The 25,533-nt window shown below is 39.8% G+C and overlaps 1 protein-coding gene across 2 annotated transcripts in view; it reads left to right on the top strand.

Annotated features, from left to right (window-relative positions):
* CNTNAP5 (contactin associated protein family member 5) overlaps positions 1–25,533 on the top strand; it is a 767,582-nt gene that overhangs the window by 429,467 nt on the left and 312,582 nt on the right. The window lies entirely within an intron of this gene.

Raw genomic sequence — 25,533 nt, 5'->3', positions numbered from 1 at the left:
TCACTGTTCTAAATATGAGTTTCTTTAAGCAAAATTCTAATCCACTGACATTAGCCATATTAGACATAATTGAGTTGCCTAATGGAAAATATTTCTGAAAGGATTTCAAGCCCAGAGAAAAATGGTTTAAATTAGTCGAGTCTCTCTTCATGTTGACTTGCAGTAAATGGGATATGCAAATTAAATCAAAATACAAATTTGTGAAAGGATTAAAATTTTATGCATAAACAACATTTGATTACTTTGAAGTTAAGAGTAAAGCAAAAAGAAGGAGGAATTACTTCTCTCCTAAACCATTTCATTCTTCACTGCAGGGAGAGTCCTTTCTAACACAGGCAGATGAGCTACAGGCCCTCTGGGAATCCCATACCAGAGGCAATGGCAGTGCCCAGTAGTACACAGCAGCTCCTGGCGGTGGCTGATCTTTGTGTCACTGCCCCAACCCACTGCATCTTTGGCCCAAAAGAGACCAGATGCTGGACAGAGAGAATCAGCACTTTTACTTTGCAGCCTACAAATCTAGCAAAAGCTCAGTTTCTCTCTTCGTTTCTCCTTGGCGGTGGCTCTTATATTTGAAGTTTCTAGATTCAAAAGACTGCTGCAGAAAATTAAAGAGGATCCATTCTGAATTTCCAGCAAGGTTTATCATGTTTCCCATGTTTCTTCTCTTGCCTCCTTTTTCTTCCAATTCTACTTATCCTGGTCAAAATATCATTTATTAATTGGGTGAATAGTGTGTTTTAAGTGCTTGCCTGCGTGTTGATGATATAGCGTCTCTGCATGTGTTTCATCAGGGAATAAATTAGTCACTACAATAAAGTGTGATAAATGACCAAGAAGTGCATCCTTATTTGTGGACAGATGACAGCAGCAACTTGGTCTGGCCTCTGGAGAATGAGGTCAAGGAGGTTTTGAGGAAGTGGTGATAAGCCGAATCTTAAAGGACGTGCTGACTTGGCTGACGAGTGGGGGTGCTGGTGTTCAATGAGTTGGCAGGATGTAGCATGTGAGAGGGCATGGAATTGGAGGGATCGTGGCTTGTAAGGATGTCATCAACACAAAACACCTACTTTCATTTTAAAATCTCTAATATTGGGGTACATTTTACAGTTGATGTTGTGTAATAGTTTAGTTGGCAACATTTATTTTTCTTAGTGGCATATAGAATAATGGTGTGTCTTCTAATTAATGGTGTCTTAGATTCAATAAAATATAGCTCAGCGGGGATGATAGGTCATTGTGGTAGAGCACATGATGTGAATATGCTACAGCTGTGGGCCAGTACCAGTTACGAAGAACTGTGCCTGTGGAATTTGGATTCATGTTCTAGGTGAGAATCAGGAAGGAAAGAAGTCTGATATTCTTAGTAGAAAGAGTACTCAGGAAAAAGTGACAAGGATGGGTTGAAAGAGAACCAGCCCAGAGCTAGAGAAGTGGCTGCTCCAGTCCAGGGGAGCAATGATGAGAGGTAGCAGGTGCCTTTCCCGAGCGGCACAGAAATCAGCTCTGCAGATCATAGTTTCCTCTAATGCTTTGAATGACCGATATAATTTGGTGAAGCTTTATGCGCATGTTTCTCTGTTAATACCACCACACATGAGATCGTCAACAAATCATACAGACTTCCTGGCTCTTCTGCTTCATTTTTTTCTATTTAACCAGCTGGAAAATATGTGCTTTTTTAGAATGAGCTAGTTTAGAAACCTCAGAATAAAAGATACCACATGGAAGAGCAGCCACCCCTACAGTCTTTATTGATGGTGAGAGGGAAGTGTCTGACTTCACCAGCCAGCAGGACCTTTTGCAAAGTGTATAGCAATAGAGGGAACATTTATCAATAGGGATCTCTTATGATAAGTTAATTTCTAATCAAGGACGCTCTCATTATTTTGGATTACATGAAAGTCATTGCCATCTATACTGCATCATTACTTTTGTGTAATTGTAGTCAGTATAATTGTATTACATACGATTGTGTTTTGGTTAATTGTATGATAAGGGATTGTGTTTAGTTTAGTGGATAAATGGTACGTTTTTCTTGATTTACCAGACGGTGTCTCTAACGGAAGGGAAAACTGTCGTAAAAGGCTTTGCTTAATTAATTATTTCTTGAACTTATATTTAACATTTATTGGAGAGGGGCAGGGGTTAGAAAAGCAGGTGGTTTCTGAATCTTGTATTTTATTTTTAACGTGTTAACCAATGTAAACCTGATGTAAGAGCAAGTTAGTCTTTGCCTTCAAGAAACTTACCACTTAGGGGTGGCGGTGGGGTGTCATGGGGGTTCGGCGGGGAGAACAGTCTGGCTGTAGTTTTTCTTACCTGTGCTCCTGTCTAGAAAGTACATGAGGGCAGCCTTGGATCTGGCCTAAGAGTCTCTTCTCTCCCAGACACATCTCTGCCCCTTCCTCAGAGGATATAGAGACCCAGGCCTGCTTCCTGCCCTCTCAGTGGTTGCCTGCCCCACTGCTCCCTCTTTTCCCTCAGAGTAAGCTGCCCTGGCTGTGCATGGGAATCAGCCAGCCCTCCTAGCTTCCCTTACTTGCTAGACTCCACTGGGCGTCTTACACACTTAAGACTCTTAGTGCTACTCACTTTGGGAAAACCAAGGAAGTTTTCACAGAAGCACAAATCTTCCAAAATCATAAGAGGTTCCTCCTGACAGGTCCTTTAAGCAAGTTCCCTTTGAGATGGTGCCTGGGGCTGCAGGCCAGCCACTGCAAGTACACAAGCCACCCTTGAGACAATGTCTTGAATAAAAGCTGGGAGTGTCCCTTCTCAGGGACAAAGATAACTAAAATAACAATTTGCATCTCAGTAATGGGAAAATTACCAAATCTTATGGTCTCAGGGAAGAAAGGAAGTAAAGTAATGGGCTTGGCCCACAGCTCTGGTAGCTGGAAAAGTGTTGGCTTTATGAGGTTTCATATGCAGGACTGCTTTGTGCTTGACAGTCCAAGGACAGGTTGGGAAGAAAAAGGCAAACTATCCTTGTAAGAATCACAGTTGAGACCATAACAGAGCATTCCCAATAGACCCCATGCACTTTCAATAGTCTTTCTAAATCTCTAGAATCCATGTGTAGCCACTATCCCTCTTCTGTGGGCTGAATCTCCAACCCCATGCTCTCCACAGTCCAAGCCCCTGTTTTCCATGAGCTACATTTATCTCTTTGTACCTCCTTAAACTTGAAGTAGGCAAGACATGATATTCTGCAGTATCATAGAGCAAAGTCACCCTCCATAAATACTTCATTCCCTGAACACCTGTTTATCAGACCCATGGCTATTCAATGTCATAGATAGGCATTAGATGAATGAGTGAAGTAGTCTTATGTATATACTTGAATAGGGTAAGTTGGGTAAAGCTGTTGAAGCCATGGGAGTACAAGAGAATTAATAACCCATTTTTTAAAGGGGGTAAACTAAAACCTGGAGATGTAGGTCAACTGGTTCATGGTCACAGGACAGAAAGTTGCAGTCCAGAGTTGGACACTGCCAGTTCTTGTACTCCCTTGTACTATTGACCCAAAAGGCACTGACTTGGACGTACCAGTCATTGTGTGTCTGTGACTTTCTATATATAAACCCATCTTCTTCCTTTCCATATGAAAGTTTTTCAAGAATATGCAGTGTATCAAATTCCTTGTAAACTTTAGGTGCTAATGAGATTCCATTTAAAACAGGAACATTCAAAGTGGTGTGCAGTGTCAAGCAGGGTCTGAATGAAGTAAGGGTGGCCCATTCTCAGTGGCCTAGGTCAAGAAGTAGCTCTTCCTAGGACTTTTCTCAAAGGATCCAACAAGTCAGTTCTAGGAACCATATCCAGTCCTACAGGGTTCAAAGTCGAGGGCAGAAGAACCGAATCACCAAGTGCTGTCTAAGAATTCAAAGAGAAGACAAGATCCAATGTGTGAAACTGTGCTTGGGGGAGCAAATAGGGATACTGGTGAGTCAGCTGGCTGAGGTGGGGGCCAGTGGAAGTCATACGTGGGGAAATTCATTAATCTCAGTCCAAGTGGCAGCAAATTTGAGAGGTCGTAGAGAGTGTTTAATTCCCAGTCCACTACTTATGAGCTTGAGATAGGAGACACATTATTAAACCTTTCTGTCTATGTTTTCTCTTTTGCAAAACCAGGATCATAAAACCTACATTTGCACTGATTGTTAAATGAGGGGATGTGAGAAGTCAGGTCCTCAGCTGCATGTCTAGTAAACAATAAATACTCACTAAATGTCTGCCATGTTAATTTCCATAGCCAAAGATTTGCTAACTCTCTAGCTTCCATGGGAAGAAGAGAAGCTCAGGTCTCTCTCTGAAGTTTTCCCAACCCTCACTATGGCCAAGTGACTCCCGGTAGTTTCTGGGGTGGATCCTCATAGATATACCTTACCTGTGCCCTCAAATCATTCTGCTCTGTGTCTTCCCATTTTGATTTCCACTTATTCAGAGTTGCTGCTCGTCTGGACCACCAATTACTGCCCATTAGGAAAATGTCCATCAATGTGGGTGCCAAAGTTGTGGTCTTTGTGTTCTTCTAAAACATTGGTTCTCAGGGCCTGCATGAGGTGAGGAAAACATGTGATATGCCTATGGCACAGAATTTAAGGCAGTTGTTATTTCCAGATTCATGCATGTGCAGATCCTGAATTTACATCAAACTGGGAGTGAGTGCCTCCTTAAATTTTGCAGGCAAATTCCAACATGTTTGTACCAGAATCACCGGGAAGGGTTGTTAAAACTAAAAATGCTGGGCCCTGCCACTAGAGTCTCTGATTTTGCTGTAGTGGGCTGGAGAATTTGCGTTTCTAACAAATTCCAGGGTACTGCTGGTGCTTCTGGGCTGGCCCTGGGACCAGACTTTGAAAACCACTGCCCTAAAATTTCCAACCCTGGAGTCCATGGGATTGTGGGAATTCTGTATAAAAGCAGTGTAGATAGGGGGAAGGGATGGGTCCTGCTCAAACTGTGCCCCCATGCAGCTGTCCTCCTGATTACAGTCTCACAGGCTCTCTGAAAATTTCCAGCAGCTCGGTCTCAATGTCTCTCTCCAAATGATGTTGAAATCAGTCCAAGAGACACTGTGGGGGACAAGTGAATTTCATTTCCCTCCAGACTTTCCTGGTCTTTGTCACTCAGCTCCTCCCCTGCTTCCCACTATAAAACCTTTGTGAATATAAATGAAAACAGTCAGATCCTCATATGAGCCTGAATGAAGGGATATTTTGGTTGGAAGGGAGTGCAGTCTTAGAACAGCTGCAGCTGCCAACAAACATAACTTGTCTTTTTGTACTTGGGGGAGAATTGGCTTGCTGGCCCCAGTGAGAGCCATAGCTTGATCTTTCTTTCTAGATAAGCCTCATATCCTGTGGGGGTGGTGGTACCATTCTCATGTGAGTAACTCCATCCACCAAAAAATATTGCTACAAACCTTCATAAAGATTGATAGAGGCTGATTTCATCTGGTCTTCTGGTGCTAGCAAAGGATCTCTGTGGTCACAAGTCCCATTTCCTGAGTCATTTCCTCATAGAGTGATAATGTTAGGGAAAGTGCTTGGAGATCATTCAGCTCTGGCTTTGCTTAGAAGAAAATAGGAGTCTCCCAGGGTGTGGCAAAGCCAGGTATGGAAGCAGGCGCTCTTCTCTTGGGGTCTTTGCTACTCTATCCTGTGGAGTCTTTTTACTCTAATCCCTTCTAAAATTAAACAATCTGCTTGTTCCAATGAGTGAATAACATATAGAACACTGCTTTGAGTTCCTTGCAGCCAAGTAAGTTATGAAATATAGCTTCTCACTCCATAATCACTTCCCTTTTCCCCAACACACATTCTTTTAAGAAAAGCATCTGCTAAACTTTTTGGTCAATATTCCTACCTCCTTGGTTCAGAGTGTTGTAAACACTGAAAGTGGTGAAGCATTCTGTTGGATGACCTCCCATAAGCAGACTTATGCTAAAAACGCACCCTGTGTGGAAGTTTGTTAAAAACAGTAGATTATGTAAAAAGATTACATTCCAGGGTAATGCATATGTTTTAGCTCTTCTCTAAAATTGAAAGCCTTTGTAGTGGGTGCCAGAAAAGTTATTGTAAGGGCAATGCCCACACAATCTGAGCTTCTAACTCTAAAGTGAGAAATGCTACAATATGGTGTTCTCTTTTAACTCATGGGATGGGGCCAAAATCAAAACAAGAGCACTTCTGCTGTTTTTATTTATCATTTTTAGTGTATTTCATGGAGGAAAAGGAAAGGTTATATTTTATGTAACAGTTACTGAGCAAACATCCTCTAAATATTATTTAATTCTCTCTGCAGTCCTGCAACATCCACAAAATGGTTCTCAAAATGTAGCTCCCAGACCAGCAACACTAGTTATCACCCGGGAACCTGTTAGAAATGCATATTTTCAATCTCCAACCCATACCTACTGGGCCATAAACTTTGGGAAAGGAGCAACTTGAGTTTTAACAAGTCCTCCAGTTGGTTCTCATGCTCACTTGGATTTGACAGCCATTGATTTGCTCTATTATTGTTGTTTTAGAGACAAGACTACTGATGCTAACAGAAGTTCAGTAAGCTGCCTGAGGTCACATTTTTAGAAATTGGTAGAGCCAGGACTGAAATACAGGTTTTGCTGATTCCTTAATTCATATAAATGGGGAGGGCCTATTGACTAAAGGCCAGAGAAAGAGGAGAGATGGGCTTGGGTGGCCACAGCAGGTCAAGGGAGTGTCACTCATGAAATGAGATATCAAGAGGAACTTGAAGAGTGGACTAGGTTTATGGAGGTCAAGCAGGGGTATTCTTGGCAGGGTGGAGAGAATAAGGCTGGGACTGAGAACGGGTGAGGTGCTGGACATTTGTCTAGATGGGAAAGCTTGCATTGGCATCAGTGGGTCAAGGAGAACTTAAAGTCAAGGCCATAGGGAAATTGGCAGGATGCTAAATGGTTTAAAATCTGAGTAAGAGGCCATAGCGATAGCTCCTACTGAAGTAATACTTACTGTATGCCAGGCCATCTTGTAAGTGTGGGGGTGTGTGTATGGGTGTGTATGTGTGTAATATATATATCTATATTATAGATATATATATAGAGAGAGAGAGAGAGAGAGAGAGATCCTCACAACAAGTAATACTAATAAAACTCCGTTTTACAGAATGAGGTTGAGGCACAGTGGCCCTGTGACTTGTCCAAGATCCCACAGCAAGTACATGGGAGAACCTGGCTACAAACCAAGGAGTCTGGTTGAAGAGATTAGTTAGGCCTTCCCTTGCACTGTACTACTTCTAACTTTGAAGATAGGAGGCATCCTGCGTTCTTCAGTAGGATTGCAAAGTAGAAAACGATGTGTTTTCATCTTGTGTTCAAATCATGAGGCAGGTTGTATCAACACAGGAAGAAAAGGGATTTGGGCTGCAATGGATGGACCACCACAGATGCTTGAGGGGTTATCATCCATGAAGCTGATTGTCACAACCTTGTGACAAACACACTGAGAGAGACTCAGAGAGACCGAAAGCCTCCACCAAGAGATTAACACTTATCTGTTCCTTTGGGCTGATTAGGGAATAGAGGAGCCTAAGAACTAACTGAACTTAAGGAGATAAATTTTGAGCTGCTTTGGTGCCTAACAGAAAAAGTACTGACTTAATTGTCTGCTTCTTCAATGAGGGTTACTGCCCACCACCTATCTTAAACCTCTTTGATTGTCAGTAGAGAATAAGGGCTTTGGAAGAATATGAAACCAGGAATTGATTTGAGTAAGTGACCTTTAATGAGTGCATCTGTGTTCTGTTACCAAACTCATCTCTCTCACCACTTGTTTTCACAAGAAAAGTGGATCATTATCTTGATGAAATGGTACTTCTCTACCTGTGCATGAGGAAGGGCACAAATGTGCCTTTGATTCATGGAAAACACAGAGTACCAACAAAGCCAAGGGTGGCACTTCATTCCGTCCCCTCAGAAGATTGCGAGCCTCTTCCCCACCATCTGGTAATCTGAAATATTGATGCCGAAAACAAAGCCAGGACAATGAGCTGGGTGAATTATCACAAGCACTTCCAAAGATGAGGGATTCACTCCAAGAGCTATAGCTATGAGGTTGAGGTGAGATGTGCGCGCTCAGATAGCAGTAAGAAAATGTCTATCAAAATCACTGGGTCCTTGGATCATCTCTCCTGAGAAATACTGGCTAAGAAATTTAGACATCTCAGATGGCATAGAAGCCAAGGGAAACTTTTGATCTGAATCAAAACACGAAAAAAGTTTATTTTAGATTCTTAAGTCACTTCTGTGAGGCAGTGCTTATTTTTAACTCTGCAGAAAAACATTTCTAAATTAATAATAGGAAGAAAGAGAATCTTCCTTTATTGCTCCCTTCGCACAATCAATATCTCAATAAGCCTTCATCCAACATCCTGATAAGGGCTTTCCATCATTTTTCACATTCTCCAAAGAGTACTCCCTTCTATACGGCAATGTCACTTTTGTTTTTTTCTCGTCTACATTGGTGTCCATTCATCGGGCTGCTGAGGCAAAGCGCCTGTACCCTTTAACACTGTTTTTCTGTAGTCCAAAAGTATCCATCGGTGGCCCATGGTAAGCACAATTTATAGACACAGTTGGAAGACAAAAGGAGCTTAAAGTGTTTTGAGTTCGGGAGAAAGGAGGTCTGACCTGTGATAAAATATCCTCACATGTTTCTGCAGTGAAACTTGAGTTTAAAATTAGCTCTATGTTATTTTTATCTTGAATTAAGATATCTCATAGGAAGTTCACAGAACTAGAATCCGGCCTCCTGGGTTTTCCTGTGATGTTGACTTCCAAATGCTGAGTTAGACCCACCTGCTCTTGCTTCACAGGCATGGTTAGCGTGATGATACACCATTCGGTTTAACTCTCACAAGGCCCAAAGGGAATACTGGCCTGGCCAGTTGGCAGATGAGGAAACCAACTTTAACGTAAATTTTATAATTTACCTCAAAATGGAATCAAACTCAGACTTTGAGGTGGTGAAGACCCTGTTGTTGGCATTTTAGCCTGACTTTGAACACAACCAGTCACTTAACCTCTTCGTATCTCAGCTCCCTCAGTTGTCAAACGGGGACAATGTGTACATTTTATGACTGTAAGGTGTTAAACAAGAGAAGGTGATATTATTACTGCTTCCCTCTCAGAGTTGTGACAAGGATTGACTGTGAACAGGAATATGACAGTTCTTAAAGTTAAAAGCAGGAGAGACAGAAATGGATGGGTCTCTACATATCTCAGCAAGCCACGTTTTAGAAAACTTATACCCAGGCAGAAAAAGATGACACTTTTCTGAATAATTTACCTGCATACATAACCTACTTTATTTTTTGGACAAGTGATTAATGTTTTCACTTGGTTTGAGTTACAAATTTGAAATCTTCCCTCCAGGTTTAGCTTCATCTTAAAAAGATCGCTTTGACGTGATTTACTAGGGCAACAACAGGGCCTTTCTCTCCTAACATTGGGACATACAGTGGCCAGCAGGAGGCATCGCTACACCTGGAACACGCCAAGGGAAACAAACAAACCTAAAGCAGATAGTGCCTGCAAAGAAGTTTAACATATCAAACTTTACAGTCTCTGAATTCACGGGATGACTAGTGCAGCCGGAACACCATTAACTTTACTGTGCAAAGGTATTATCATCACCTTGCTACCTGCTTTTACCCATGCTTGAAAACATAATTTTCACTGTGATAATTAGGTAGTGGGCTATCTGTGCTCTAAGTATCAAAATAATCACAGATGTGGTTCTGAAACAACTCGAGGTTTACAGATTTGACCAAATAATTTTATCGAGAATTGCAGAATTTCACACTCTGAAATGAGAATCAGATGTATTAACTTTAGTCTTTGTGTGTGCACATACATGTGTAGATATTCATAGATATTCATACACACAGTACACACAATATGACTCTATCCAGTGAGTCTTGACGCCTTTTTCATTCCTACTTGCTGAGAGACTGCCCATGCTCCGCTGATCTTCCTCTGTGACCCAACTATTCATTCAACAAATCTTTTCTGAGCACCTACTATGTGCTAGGCACATTTCTTTGCCTTGGGGATCCAGGAGAATGAGGCAGAGAGTCACTGGTCTTCCTTGTGTCTTTGGATCGGGGTCCTGTTCTTTATTATTATGGGCCATTCATTCATTCATTCATTCATGTCTTGTATTTGCAACACCTCTGCTGTGTCAGGTGCTGGGTGGGGGCTGAGGGAACAGTTGAGTGAACATAGTAGATTATCCCTTTCTTCAGAAAGCTTCATGGAGGGACACATATTTTGACCAAATAATCATGGAAATAAACATATATGTTCTGAAATAGAATGAGTGGCATGAAGCAAATAGACAGAGCAGGAGGAGAATCTGAGAGGAAGGCTGGTTTTTACAGGGGCAGGGGCAGTGTGCCAGGAAAGGGAGATGTGGGTGTTACTATCCTCATACTCTGCAGATGGAAGAGTTCTGAGGTCACTGCCGATCTCAATCAGTGAATTTCTCAGAGGTTAGCACTTTCCCAGGCCTCCTACAAACCCTTGGCTGGCGATTCTGATCGCAGCCTCCTGTCTGTGTATATCCTCTGCTGAAATCGCTGTTTGCTGTAGGGGCTAAGAGGATAGATGAGAAGCGTAAAATTCTGCTTTCTTTAGTGAGAAGGGACTTACTAACTGGAGTTTTAGCTGAAAACAAGTTCTCCACATTTTCCCAAAATGCAAGTGTCCTGGGAATTCCTCTATCTGCCGTTAATAACGTCCTCATAGTCACTCTACCCCACATGCACACCACCGTCCTGGCTGCTGTGGTTAAAGGGTTTGCCTTCTGGTAATTCATTCCTGATACCATACAGGCTACACCAACACGTAGCAAAATAGAAAAAAAAAGTATGTGTCTGCCCACCCACAGTAAACACCAGTGTGAAGGTGGAGTGATATTTCAGCTGGCAGTTTGGTAAAGCCGGAGAATCTGAAAGTGACAGGAGGAATATGCATTTTAAAGGTCATTCCAATTATCGTGCTTACTCACGTTAAGCTGCATTTCTGGAGTTTACGTGAGAAGACCCACACGCTAGGGGAAAAAAGAGAACATGTGGTTGGCAGGGACTTTAGCAAATAGTACGGAGAGTAATACAAATTACTATTGTTTTCAGTGATATTAAATAATTCTTCAACATTTGAGATACCTCTGAGGAGTAAAGGAAGCCAAGCACTGATAAGGAGCAGGGCAAATTCTCACAGCTCTAAAACCTATGCTGCCATCACGTAGTTTCTTCAAAGCCATGTTTTGCACTGTCGTAGAGGAACCCATAAGAAGAGGCCCCAAGGACGAGCTCCTGACTGTGTTAAAATTTCCATTTGCAACCACTTCATTCTCCACATCATAGTAAATTCATAACACAACTTTTCTTGATAGAATTATCCTAAATGTAGAACCACTTTTTAGATAGGGGAATAAAATAGCTGAGAACTATTCTCTCAGTGGCAATTTGCCTCGTACCTCTCTTCCATTTCCCCAAATATATGTTTTATTACTAGTCTAGCTACTGTGAAATTCAGATTCTGTACATGCATTTCACATGCTCTCCAGCACATGATGGAGCAAGGCATTAAATGCAAGAATCCAAATCCCCCAGCTTGCCTTTTGAGGTCTCCCATGACTTTACCTCTCCCTTCCAATCCACCTTTATCTCCTGCTATATTAAATCATTATTCCATCTGTATACATTTTCTCAGCATCTTCTATATTCCAGATATATATATATATTTATATATATTCATTTTTATATATTTATATATTATTTATATATTATTTGTGTTATATATATATATATATAAAGTCTCTGCCTACAAGAAGCTCAAGGTCAAGAAAGCTATACAAAATCATGAAGCTACATCTTAGGTGCATTTTGACAGGCAAGTAGAAATGAAAATAGGAGTGGGGCAGGCATTCTCAGAGGGGCCCACAGCCTGCCCCATAGCAGAATCTCATTCCAGCCTCCAGTCACTTGATGCTCTTTCACTTGTCTGCAGTTCCCTTCCCAATTCTTTTTGCCCAAATTCTGACTATCTTTCAAAGGCTAGTTCAAATCCTACCTCCTCCATGAAGTCTCCCTGGGTGCTCCTATGTTCACGGTGATCTTTCCTTATTTGAATGTCTCTGACACTTTCCTTCTCTGTTTCATTTAGCTCTCTATCATGACTGTTACCTGTTTGTATCTGTATTCTGCCTTCCCAGAGAAAGTTCTTGATGCTTACCGATGCATTCAGTTGAGACTATGTGCTTTGCAATTACTACTTGACTAATTTGAACCTTAACAGCATTTGCTCATATTAACTAGGGATGAACTGCATGTGAAGCTTATGAAACTCAACACACCTCTTGGAGTTGGATACAGTACTGCCTCAAAATATGGAATGAACTTGATTATCTTGAATATCTTTGCATGTCCCAAACTCTGGAGACTACTGTCCAAGATTTGAGAGTTAAAGCCCTTTACCTCTTTCTCATCTTGAAAACTTCCCAACATGGTTCACACCAAATATCACTCTATTTGAATAGCAAGAATGCCTAATAAAAGCAGCTGGTGCCAGCTGTCATCATTCACATGGTGTTAAGTGCTCCTTCTGTAAGCACTAGCGAGCAAGGGTATTTTTGTTTAGCAAGGCCATCATAAAATTAGACAAGCAAACCATAGCAATGTATTTGAGCAATGTAATCTATAAATATTACAGTGGAAGGAAGCATACAAGCACATTATCCTTATTACAATCTTGGGCTTTAAAAAAAAATGGGTTAGCTCTGCAAGAGAAGGCAAGTCTGAATAGCAGGCAGCTCTAGAGAAACATTCAAAATATCTTTGGTGATTGCCAAAGGATGTCACCAGTCTTCCGGTAATAAGATATGGAGAGTGTACCCTCTGGATTCAGGGAGCTCTAAGCAGCTCCTGGAGGCTGAGCTGGGAAAGCTTGAGACTTTGCCATTGGTTACCTAATAGGAGTGGGATAAAAAAATGCTACTGAAGCATGCCAGTGTGTCTGTAACCATGTCAGATGTTTATCTGAAAGTGAAGTTACTGAAGAAGGATAAAGGTTTCCTGTGAGCCCACAGAGCAGCATTGGAATCATACATAATCCACGCTCTGTCACCGTCTTTATTTTTTCTTTCTTTCTTTTTCAAAAGTGCCTGGCAGAGACTTAAACAACATTGTTCTTATTCATTTGGCTATGTCAAATTCTCTAGTGTCTTGTAACATAGAAGCTACTTCCAACTTTTGCTGAATGCCATCTAAAGCCTCTGTGTAAAAAATAAAAAAAGTATATAGAAGATGTATTTATTCTTCTCCTATCAGGTTTTCCTCTTACTTATTTCTATACTCTGTTCTAACTAGAGTCACCTAAATTTAGTAGAATTCAGTGATGGGACAGGTAGTATGCTAGATTTTTTTTCTTCTGCTAATTGTCTTGTTCAAATCTATGGAGAGATATATTACAATGTTTAAAATAAACTATTCTTATTTTGCAAAGGCAAGGACTGAGATTTGTGGGTGTTAAATGACTTTACCAAGATTATATAGTTAGCAAGTATTTTCATTTGAAGTTAATGGGCTCCCAGACAACTTAGAAATAAAAGAAATAATGTTGCCCTTTGAAAGGTAAGCTAAACGTCTAATAAGTTTTTATGGATTATCTTGAATATACCTCTGCCAGGCTGGACTATTCCTGGATGAATGCTAATATTTCTAAAGGAAGACTGTCAAATGGAAGTAGTTGGGTAAGAAACAAAATCGTAAATAGGAAAATCAGATAGATAAAGCTAATTTAATGAAGAGCTAAATTAAGACCTAGTTAATCTGAGACACTTAAAAGATGAAGAAGCCCATTTCTCCAGTGCAGCATCAAAGGGAAGAGATAGAAATGTCATCAACTGCACACCCCTGCATTCCTGTACTCCTGATCTCAGAGTAGAGGATCATCATGGATGCGAATATTTCTCCCTGGAAATGGATGAAGCCTATGGGGTTGTAATATAAATGTTTGCTTCAATGAGTCAAATACTAGTTGAACTAGACCAGTACTGTCCAATAGAACATTGTGCAATGATGGAAATGATCTCTTTTATGCTGTCCAACACCTAGTCACTAGTGGTTATTGAGAACTTGGAATGTGAATGTTATGACTGAGGAACTGAACTTTTAATTAATTTTAAGAAATTTAGATTTAGGTAGCCATGTGTGGTTAGTGATGGCTAAATTGACTATATAGGTCGGGAGTAGACACTCTACTTTGACCAGTCCTCATGGAGCTAATATTTTTCTCCTGGTTAAGCAACATAGTGCTGCATGTGGAGAAATACTGAGGGTTATGTCTGGGCATCAGAATTAAGAACTATTGGGTGGATATAATGCCAATCCTACCACCTCAAGCTGGGCATGACCATGCTCTAAATCTTTCTTGGTACTCCTTCTCCAAAGACATTTACATCAGAAGAGAAAGTCTTATCACTGTTTGACTTAATTTCTCCCAAGATCCTGGCAGACAAATGGCTTAACTATTACCAGTTCAAAATGTCAAAAACTTTATATTACGGAAGAAAACTTTTCTACTTCAAGTATTCTTTTGCTGTATCTGTTGACCAGTTCAAAGTTACCTTCTAAATAACGATATATTTTGAGCAAACATGTATTTATAAACTAATTATAGACTATGAATAAAGCTTTGGTTCCTAATTTATTTTAAAGAAGAGGAGTTTTTTCACTTTTTTTCATCCCAGATATCATAGTACATGCTAGGGTTATTGACAGATCTAGAAAAACTACCTGCCGAAATCCAAGCTACTTAGAGAAAGAGAGACCCCCTTGGGCCAAAAAAATCTGTGTGAGTTCACTCACCAGTGTGGGTTTGGATCAGCCAGTCAGGAAGTAGTGGCATTGAACCCAGAAATCCTGGAACTATCCTTGTTCTGAGTTCAAGTTTAACCAACAGCCTTCTAATATTTTGCAACTCCATGAAGTTTACCTAAAGGAAGAAGACATATTGATCAGTCAGGTGGAAGTATGGGGCCCTTTTTAAATTAGTGCTTTCAATATAAATTCATGAATTCGAATTCCAGTATTACACACCAGTCTCTTGAGAGGTTTGCTTGCATGACTCACAATCCTGGTGACTAATAGTCCTGGAAAACTGTCAAGATTGGATGTTAGTGCTTGCCAGATTGAGAGCCCAGTCTTCGGATGGATGCTTTCCAAGATAAAAGCCACCTAATGGGGTCTCTGTAGCCAGCTAATTGACATCACCTGAGTCTGTACTAGCATAAATGACCTCAAATAAAGACACACACCAGACTGTAGATGTTAACCCGGCACACTTTTCAGTGCTACCAATGGGTTAAAAGTTGACATCACTTGGATAGTACCTTCAAGTTTTAGAATGCATAAAAGTCACCCGGAAAATTGTTTCAAAGGCAGATTTCTGGACCCTGCTATCCCAGAGATTCTGGTGAACTCTATCTGAGATGGATACTTGGAATATGAATTTTATCAAACACCACAAGATGTCTGTTGATTGGTCTTTCAGAAATATTATGTCAGCAGATAAACAAAGAAATTTCCTTATTGAGCTCATCTTAGTATAGTCTCATCCAAATTTTCTCACACAGTGGGGAACTAGACTCCTAGTTCTGCCTAATGTTAATGGTATTCTGTGGAAAATGATTTCTTTGTTCAAATAAGTTTGAAGAAATGCTGGAGCAAGTAAAGTTAAATGGGTTTCTTTCCTTCAGGATTTCTGTGTGTGTTGTGTGTGCATGCATGTGCACCCAAGCACTTATAAACTGGGCAAGAGGAGAATTATTTAGAAGCAGTTCACAATTTCACAGATATATTTGACCATTAAACCCTTTTTTCCACAGATTACTTATCCACATAAAATACTTTTGTAATTGGCACCCAGGTGTTTAATAAAATTGGAGTAAACACCATGAGGTGTCAGTAGTGTAGACAAAGTGGCTTCAAAAGCTAGCGTTAAAGCAAACTGGCGAGTCATAGACAGACATTAGCCTTCCCTTTCCTTTTTTCTAAACAACACAAACATTTACCCAGTAAGGTAATTCTTGTGCCTCTTTTTGCCTTCTAATTCTAATGCTTGGACTCTGCTTTGGATTGGTACACACCTGGATTTACAGGCTGTCTTTTAAACTTCTGTGATCTCAAATAAGGTGCTTACTTTGTGATCCTCACTTTCCTAGAGATAGTGATAACCATCTTAGAGGATTGTGCTATTGATTAACTGAAATAATTATTGTGATAGCCTAGCACTGATTCAAGCACATTGAGTGTGGCATTTAACAAATGGTAGAGAGTTAACATTATTTCACATATATAAACATTCTGGGGGAAATTCAGGAAGAAAAGGGAAGTAACACAATGTATGATCTATCTCCTAAAACTCTAGGGATGGCAAATAGGCTGCAAATTTTTTACCACCATGATGCTAGTGATGGTGGCTTCAGACAGCATTCTGAGAGATGCCAAGGTAGGGCTCAGGCTCAATGGAGGAACGCTGCAGAGAATGACTGGTGATATCTGTCATAGAATTAGGAGGGAGTGAAAGCAAGGTGAGTTCCAGCTTTTTTCTTATTCATGCAGGAAAAATTAAAAACAAAAATGAGAGGTGGCCTCTGTCATCTGAGAACTGACTGTCAACATGTCATTCAATTCCAACTGAATAAAAATACAGCTAGTGAACAGTTAGGGACTGAACTTTATGGCTTGGATTATTAATTTTGAGAAGAGAAAGGTTAGTGTAGGATTGGAACAAGTATGCCTTTTGGGGATATAAGTTAAGCTTAGCCTAAAATGGCAGGAGGAATTTTTATACAATGGTAAAAGACAATGAAGGCAGTGAGTGTGTGGATTAGTATGTTAAAACAGGGATGGTGGGAAGGCCTTTAGAAGCCATCTGTAATTCTGTCTCTAGGACCTCTGTCTGTGGTTATCTCCTCCCATTCCTACCACATATTTCTGTAGGACTTCTGTATTCTTACAGGATTCCTAGCCCTTGGTCAGGGTGGACTGATCCATCAAGCCAAGACAAACTAGCTCCTTCCAGGGAGTCCTAAACTTGAGATTAGAGAGGAAGCTTCCTTTCTGACAGAAGGAGGCTTAGGTTGCAAAACTTAGCAATTGGCAGCCCTATTCCCTGTCATAGGAAAGAAGATGGGATACAGAGTGAGCGAAGTCAACCCACAGAGCAAAGCAAAGACCAGGGAAGAGAGAGAGCCCTGGTTGTATTCAAGTGCCCGGGTTCAGCTTTGTCTGAAGCGCAGCTGCATCCCTGTTCTCTCTGCAAATGCCGTTTAAAGTTGTTCAGCTCTTCTTTGGATTCTGTGAGCCCATGACACCTCCTTTACCCAAGCTGGCTTAATTGGGTTTTGAACATTTCCAGCTAAGGTTCTTATTAATGTAAGACTTTTTGAACCATATTTTTCACACTTTTAAGTTAGATAATGAAAACTCTAAACAAGTCGAAAGGAAAAGAACATAATTATGGAAGGAAGTATTTTCTTTCTTGTGTTTGTTCTCTGTAATCTCCATGTGCAAGGGTCATAGCATTTTAGCTTAAATTGGATTCAGAGCCTATTCCTTGAACAAACACAAAGTCAAGGGCCAATGAAGTTGTTGACGGGCTGTGGTCAGAATCAGTAGCAACAACCTGTGGCTATCTGTGGTTTTATTGCTAGGCAGTGAGTGGCCGCGGGGTTTGGTTCAGCTCCCTGCTGCCTTACCTCTCAAGCCCCACATGCAGATCTTAACTAAAAAAGAGCAGTAGCTGCTCAGTTCCCTCCAGGAAGCAAGGTTTGCTGCTGAAGTGGACAAGACACTGATGAAACTTAAATGAGCAAAGATGAAGTGTGACCTTTCTTAGTAGCTCCTGAGGTTAGCAACAGAGACGAGAAGTGCCAGATGTGCATAGACAGGCTGAGTAGCAAACTGAGCTGAGCACTGTGTAGATCAAATCCCTCTCTCCATAAACTGGAAACAGCATATCTGTTATGAAAAGTAGGAAAGAAAAAAAAACATAGTCTGTGTCTCTGTCGCAAGCCACCTGCAAGTACAGATAAAAATAATAATAAGAGTTCACACTATTCATGCTCTATAAGACCTAATTTAATTCCCAAAACAATTCAGAGACTATTTTTGTCTTGATTTTACTAAAGAGGAAATTAAAGCCAGGAAAGAAATAAATTTCAAATGTCATGAAAGCTAGAAAGTGACAGAACTGGGATTTGAACTTGCATCTCTCCAATCTGAAGACTGGGTTATTTGAGTTCACCCTGTCACCTCTGTGAAGGTGCCCACACTCTACCTCAACTAGGACACAAGGGGCCAGTCCCAGGCCAGCCCTCACTCCGTCATAACACAGTCTCTGTGCTCAGAAACAGGAGATTCTAGTGCAGCCCCTAATTCTCTGGTTCTCAAACATCAGCTCAAGTTTCATTTTATCACATGACCTTTAAAGTGAAAGTAAAAGAACCTTTCGATAGTGTCCAAATGGATCAGCATCCTGGAGAATCCAGGCTGTGCTGCTCTCATGTCTGTTCACAGTATTTTTGGGTTCTGGAGGCCACGGCAGTGACCACAGCAGCCGGAGCCAGCCTGGACAGTACTGGTCTCCATTGGAAAGTAAAACCTTGGAGGACTTTGGATAACAAAACCTGGAAGGAGATTGATGAACCCAGTCATAACCTGTGTCCTTCTTGGCATGTGTTATATGAGTGATTTTCTTTTTTAGTTTTGCAATGAAATCCTTTTACTCTGCCAAGTAAAGTCATAGGACTCCACAACAGATAAAAGCATTATTTGAAGATCAAATTGAATATTTTTAAACTTAGTCTATGAAAACAATGAAGCAGTTTGACCCAGGGGTCACAGATTGCAGTCATATGTCAGCCTCAGCATCCATTTTATCTGGTTATTCCGATTAACCTTATTGGAATAGATAACACTGATAAATTCTCCTTTATTCAGAACATTCTATCTTTTGAAGAAAAAGCCTTTGAAGAGTGCTGAGCATCTGTTGGTCATAAACTTTAGGTTTTCAGAAGAGTGGAGAGAGGACCCTCCCATTTTGCTGTTCATTTGCCATCAAAGGCTAGTGCTGGGAGAAGGAATGCCCACTGTGGGTGCCAGGCTCTGTCTTGAACCGTAGTCGTACTACTGGGGTTACCGATGTGCACTGCAAACTTATTTGACCATCCTTGCTTTGTCCATTATCTGGGGATTTTCTCAGCAACAATTGACAATTGACTCCCTGCTGTGAACTAGACCCTGGAAAATTTAGGAAACTGACTTCTGATACTCTTCTTTTCATCCACTTAATTCCTTAATGTCTGCTTCTGCTGTAATTACAACAAATTTCAATTATAATGAAGATCCAACTGTGGGGGTAAAATGGGATTATGGTAATTGTTAGAATGTAGAGGCATAGAAATAGGTTTCAAAAGCTTTCAGAAAAGCTATCTGACCAAAACAAGATCAATGCAGTTGGCTGCTAATTAAAGCAAACAGACAAAGGAACGCAACCTAGCTGATTTTTAATGTATGAGCTTCATTAAGAGGCTTGCGTTAGTCAGCTTTCATTTTGAGGACTATTGAAATGCTTTGTTCTTTTGTCTCTAAGGAAAGCATATGGAAATTGAAACTGACCTTCAACTGTAAAAGAAGGGATGAGAATTCTTAAAAAAGGAACTAACTCCATTGAGCTTAAATACATTCACGCTCATTTATAGATAACTGTTTATCTGCACATTTGGGAATTTGAAAGGCCTGTCAATAGATATTCTATCCATTTCAATCTGTAATGGGAAATGGAGAGGAGGAAAATTTAATAGTGAGGAAAAAATATTTCTATAGGTGTTTATATAAATAGATTATTTTTTGAGGCCGATTTACCTTTTAACAGATGACTTCCTCTAGGTGAGTTCAAGCTGGGGATTTCTGGGGTACGTGTGTGCATCTAAACAGTGCATATGTGTAAATAAGTACAATAGAAGGATAGATACTCAGGCACACACAGTTAACCGTTCTGCTTTATTTTCTTAGACAAAAAGAAAAAACTTTTCTTTTAATTTTTAGAAGCGACTTTTAAAATTTACTTGGATCGATAGAGGGCCATAATGAATGTGATCATTAGGAGTATATTATCAGATGGGCTTTGTCCCAAAGGAGCAGAGGTCTCACCCTTTGAGTTTTATTTCCAGAATTTAATGGAGGAGGTAGTAGGTGGTCAGTTAGAATTGGGTGCCTTCTCTTCTCTTTCTGGTCACCTGGGAGCTAACTTTATGTGTGAAATGAGACTCAATCATTGGAAGTCTTCCCTTGTCCAGCTGGTCTCATTCCTGGACTAAGAATGTGTCTTGGGACATCTTGAGTCTGTGTTCTTAGAGACATTTCCTAAGTGGAATGAGTTGCTCTTTGTTGTTGTCTAATAGCAAGATGAAATATGAATAATGCTCATGTATATGTCTTGTCTTCAGTTTCATTGTAAAACCATGACCAACTCAGAATGAGATAGTACTTTTACTCCCATAGTTAGCCACTATTAACAGATTACCAGTGTGGTCTATTTCCTTCTAGACTTTATTCTTTCTATGTAACAGCAAGGAAAATAACAGCAGAAACTACACACGTTACTCTGTAATGTGCTCCTTGTACTTTATGGTATATTATACATGGAGAACTTTCCAATGTCCTTACATATAGAGGTACATATTCATTTTAATTGCCTCATAGCATTCAATAATATGAGTGTACCACTATTTATTTACCCATTCCCCAAATAGTGGAATATGTTTCCATATTTTTAACAGTTAATAATGATAGTAATTTTACATATATCTTTTTGCATGCAAGAAAGCATTTCTGGGGAGTTATTCAAGTAGTGGAATTGCTAAGTCAAAACAGATACATAATTTAAGTTTTAGAAATGCCATTAGTCCACAGCAATGACCCTTACACATTGCATGAATAACAAGGAGCAAAGTGGGGAAATGCCAGCAAAGGCCATAGAGGGGCAAAGTGTAAAACAAGAATAAATACACAGAAAAGATAAAGAAAATAAAAAGAATGACAGTCCAAAGTTTATAAAAATAATGCAAATAAAAGGAAGTAAGGCTTTTTCCATAACACTTACAAATTAAGAAAAATAAAAACCAAGGTTGGCCAGTTTTGAAGAAATAGATCTACTTAAATACTGTTTCGAGGGGTTTAGAGCCATTTGGAGGAGAATTTGGCTAACAGATTAAAACTAAAATCTGTTATTTTCACCAAAAGTAGCCACTAAGATGACAAAAGGACACACAGAAGCAGGGAACTAGAAACAGAATTCACTGCTTCTTGCTCAACAAATGGAAGTTGTTCCCTGGGGAGGCTCAGGGGAATGTGCAGAGCATGATGGAAGAGCACAGGGCTCCCTGGTGAGGTGGGTGGCCAAGGGGGGGATTTAAGATCTGCATCATGAACCTATGGAGGTGCTGATGAAGGCCTTGTGGCACCCACAAAGGAGGGCTTTTGTATGCAAGAAAGATGCTTTTCAAGGTTTATTTCTGGTTTCAAAGAATGATATTGAGTTTCTTAAAATTACAAATTCAAAATTCTACTTTTTAAAGTTTTCTTTCTTATTTTCTTTAATTTAGCTTATGAAATTGTATTCTATTTATAAGTCTAGCAGGTATTAGCAACCAGATCTAAATGCCTTTGAACAATGCTTAATCCCATTAATGCTTTTAGTTATTTAAATACTATCAGATATTTTAGATGATGAGCATGTTTTATATGCTTTCAAAGTAGTTCAATTTACTGCATTAAAAACCAGAATGTCACAAATACTTATAAAACTTAAATATCTAGAAAATAAACAGTTAATTTTGGTGAACTTAGTTTATCTTAGATGTACTACTAAAGAAGAGGTCTAAACCAGTTATCCTACACTTTTTAAATTGGAGTGCACAAGGTTCAAACTCAAATAGATCAAATTCCCTTAAAAATTACAAATACCAAAAAACTATTAAAAAAATCTTTTCAAAGTTTATTACAATCTTGCTATAAGGGAGAAGATCTATCTCAGGCCACTTTGAAGATTCACTCTTGGAAGGGGCCTTTTTTAGGAAGAAAGAATTAGACATTCCTTGTTAGACCCTAACCCCTGCTAAAAAAGAAAGAAGTCCAACTAATAATTATCAGACTCTTGACTTGATGCAAGACTGTTTAAGGTCTTACGTAGGGTTTCTTCTAACGTTGACAGTCAGCTGACATTGGATCTTAATCCTATTAAAATTCTTTGTAAATATGCTAAAGTATTTTTTCAAAGTCAAGAATGCTAGTTTTTTCTCAGAAAAACACAAATTACATCCAACAGAACTTTCTGGCTGAGATCAGCTTTGGGACCATTTTTTCTCTTTCAGTACCATATTCATTCTTCACCTAAAAATACTAATACTGAGGTTTTGACTATCTTAAACTTTTGACACTGAATTTAGAAATTTATGGGATTAAACATTTCATGCCTAAAGAAGACACTTCCCATACTAAATGATGAAGATTTGGGCATGCTCCCTGTTTGTGATTCTCATGGAGCTCCTTGGCCCCTATGTGTGGATGCTCAGTCAAGGGCTCTATAACATTCATGAAGCCCATATCCCAGCATTCAAAGACTGAAGATGTATCTTGAATGTATTGATGTATTGTCCATATTGCTTAATAGACCTTGACAGACTTCTGCATTTTCTGTATTTGTAGGATTATACAATGCTTAAGTTTATTTTAAATAACATGTCATCAATTTTTGGATAGGTTAAATGGCTTTGTCTGGCTTGCAATAATAACTGATAAGGCCCTTCTTTCCAAAGCGGGCAGAGTCTGAAACCAATCACATTAACTCAGATAGGCTTAGGAAATGTAGATAGTCTCTATCAACTGAAAAAAAAAAATAGAAATAAGAGCAGAGCAAGGACAGGGGCTATCTATCTTCTTAGCTACTAATTTTAAAGGTTTCACAAATTGGTAGTGAAGAGGGATTAGAAATAGAATCAAAACCTTCTTTCTCCACCCTTCACCACTGTAGAGAAGTTACAGAATGAATTATGTATTATGCTAATTGTATAATAAATGTACACGTTTTTCTCTAGTGTGGGTTTATTTATTCCCAATTAACCCATTTAATTGGGAATTAACCCAATATTGTTAAGACTTCTTTTCCCACAAAAAATGTATTTTAGAACTGACTGCTCTAAGTTTGCTAACGACTTTCTGAGATCAGTGTGCAATTCTGTAAAGCCCCCTCCTTCTCCTCTTTGCAGAAGTGATGCCCTAAGATGCAAGCTTAGAGTTCACTGTTAAGGAGATGGATCAAATGGCATTTGGTAGACAGAGGGCTGCCAGTGCTTAAGAATACAGCTTTCAGTGACAGGAAGAGTGGCTCACGTTCCTGGCTCTGTAATTTCATACTTGGACACATTATTTACCCTCATCCTGTCTTACATTCTTCATCTATAAAACAGGGAAAATATTACCATTAAAGCAACATCTCAGATGTGATTGTGAGCACATATCAAAGTTTCATTTCAAGCTTGTTGGCAAGTGAAAAGCCTTAAGAAAGCCAAATCTTTGTTGCTTCTTGATGCAGATATTTTGTAGGAGACCAGTCACAAAAAGAATATTCGGTTAAATATTATTAGAATAATCACAAGGCTGGTTAAAGGTCATTACATTTTTTAAAATCTGATTAAAGGTAACAAGAATCAATGTGAGCTACATAGGTAAATTAAATTTCCCATACAGACTTTTTACCTGATTAAAATCAATCAAAAACTGTACACAAACTTATAAGGAAGGCTAGATACTTCCTCAAAGGAGTTCTGAGTTGCATCATTCAAAAGCATCCTGCTTCTGACCAATTTGGAGACAATGATCTCTGTAAGTACTTAGGAGATAAAGCTGTTAGGACCCAAAAGTGCAGCCCAATAGCAACAAGTAATCAAAAGAAATTGCACCATTTACTTGCATCCTTAAAGGACAATAAAGAGGATACCATTCATAGCATCCATCTTACTTCTCCCCTCACTCTTCCAGATTCATCTCCCCTTTCTAAATTACTCCTCACCTGTGGCTGCAGGAAGACTCTCTTTACCTATCTCACTATTTCTTCACCACTTACAAAAACAAAAGAGAAGTGGGGCTGGCCTGGTGGCATAGTGGTTAAGTTTGCACGTTCAGATCCTGGCTGTGGATCTATGACCTGCTCACCAAACTGTGCTGTGGTGATGTCCCATATACAAAAATAGAGGAAGATTGGCACAGATATTATCTCAGGGACCATCTTCCTCAAGCAAAAAAGTGAGGATTGGCAACAGATGTTAGCTCAGGGACAATCTTCCTCACCCAAAAAATAAATAAATAAAATAAAAATAAAACAATTTTCTCTGAAAAAAAAGCAAGGCTCTTTTGTATCCTCTTTTCCCCACTCAGCTCTCATTATGCTGCTCACTGGCAGGCAGGTAATAGTAAATGAGTAAAGACCAGACAGACTGTGGTTAACTGAAGAGGCTTAGCTAAAAGAGAGCAGCTTCAACTGGCTGTTGCATCCCATAAATGTTCATTCATTTATTCATTCAATCAACAACCATTTATTGAGTGCCGTCTTGTTTACTACACTGGTACTCAAGGGACCAAACAGAAAGCAATTTATGGACAACAAGCTCCTTAAGCGTGGAGCTTACATTCTTTTGGGGAGACAGGTAACAAATGATAAACTTAATGCATAAGCAGAGTATACAATGTGTTAGAAGATTCTAAGTGACAGAGCCAAAAAAAGGGGGGCTGGCAAAGAGGATTTGAGGTACAAAATGAGGGAGAGTTGCAACTTTAAGTAGTGTGACGGTGGCAGGTTTCCTTGAGAAGGTGCCATTTTGTCAGAGACAAGGAGATGGTGAAGAGTGGACCACATGGACATCTAGGGAAGAGTATTCTGTGCAGAGGGAACTCCAGGGCAAAGACCCTGACAAAGGAGCATCCCTGTTGTGCTTTCAAGACAATGAAGAGGTCAATAAGGCCAAAGCAGATGTAGAAAAGAGAGACGAGTAGGAGTGAGTTCAGAGAATTAATGGGGTACAGAACAGCAGGAACTGGTAGGTCATTTTAAGGATGTTACTTTTGCCCTGAATAAAACAGGAAGCCATTGGAGAGTTCCAATATGATCTGCCTTAGGTGTTAAAAGGATCTCTCTTGCTCTTGTGTTGGGAATTGACAGAAGGGATTAAGGGTGGAAGCTGGGAGATCTAGTTAGCTGATAATTACAGTTGTTCAGGTGAGAAATGCTGATGGCTCAGACCAGAGTGGCAGCAATGGAAGTGATGAGAGGTGGTCAGATTCTAAAGGCAGAGCCAGCGGCTTTGCTCATATCTCAGATGTGCGCAGTGAGAGAGGGATAGGACTTTCAAATTCCGGGGT

Source organism: Equus asinus, chromosome 4 (assembly GCF_041296235.1).
Source record: "Equus asinus isolate D_3611 breed Donkey chromosome 4, EquAss-T2T_v2, whole genome shotgun sequence".
In the NCBI taxonomy this organism is placed as follows: Eukaryota; Metazoa; Chordata; class Mammalia; order Perissodactyla; family Equidae; genus Equus; species Equus asinus.
The sequence above is the reverse complement of the archived record's forward strand: the minus strand, read 5'-3'. Positions and strand labels throughout refer to the sequence as shown.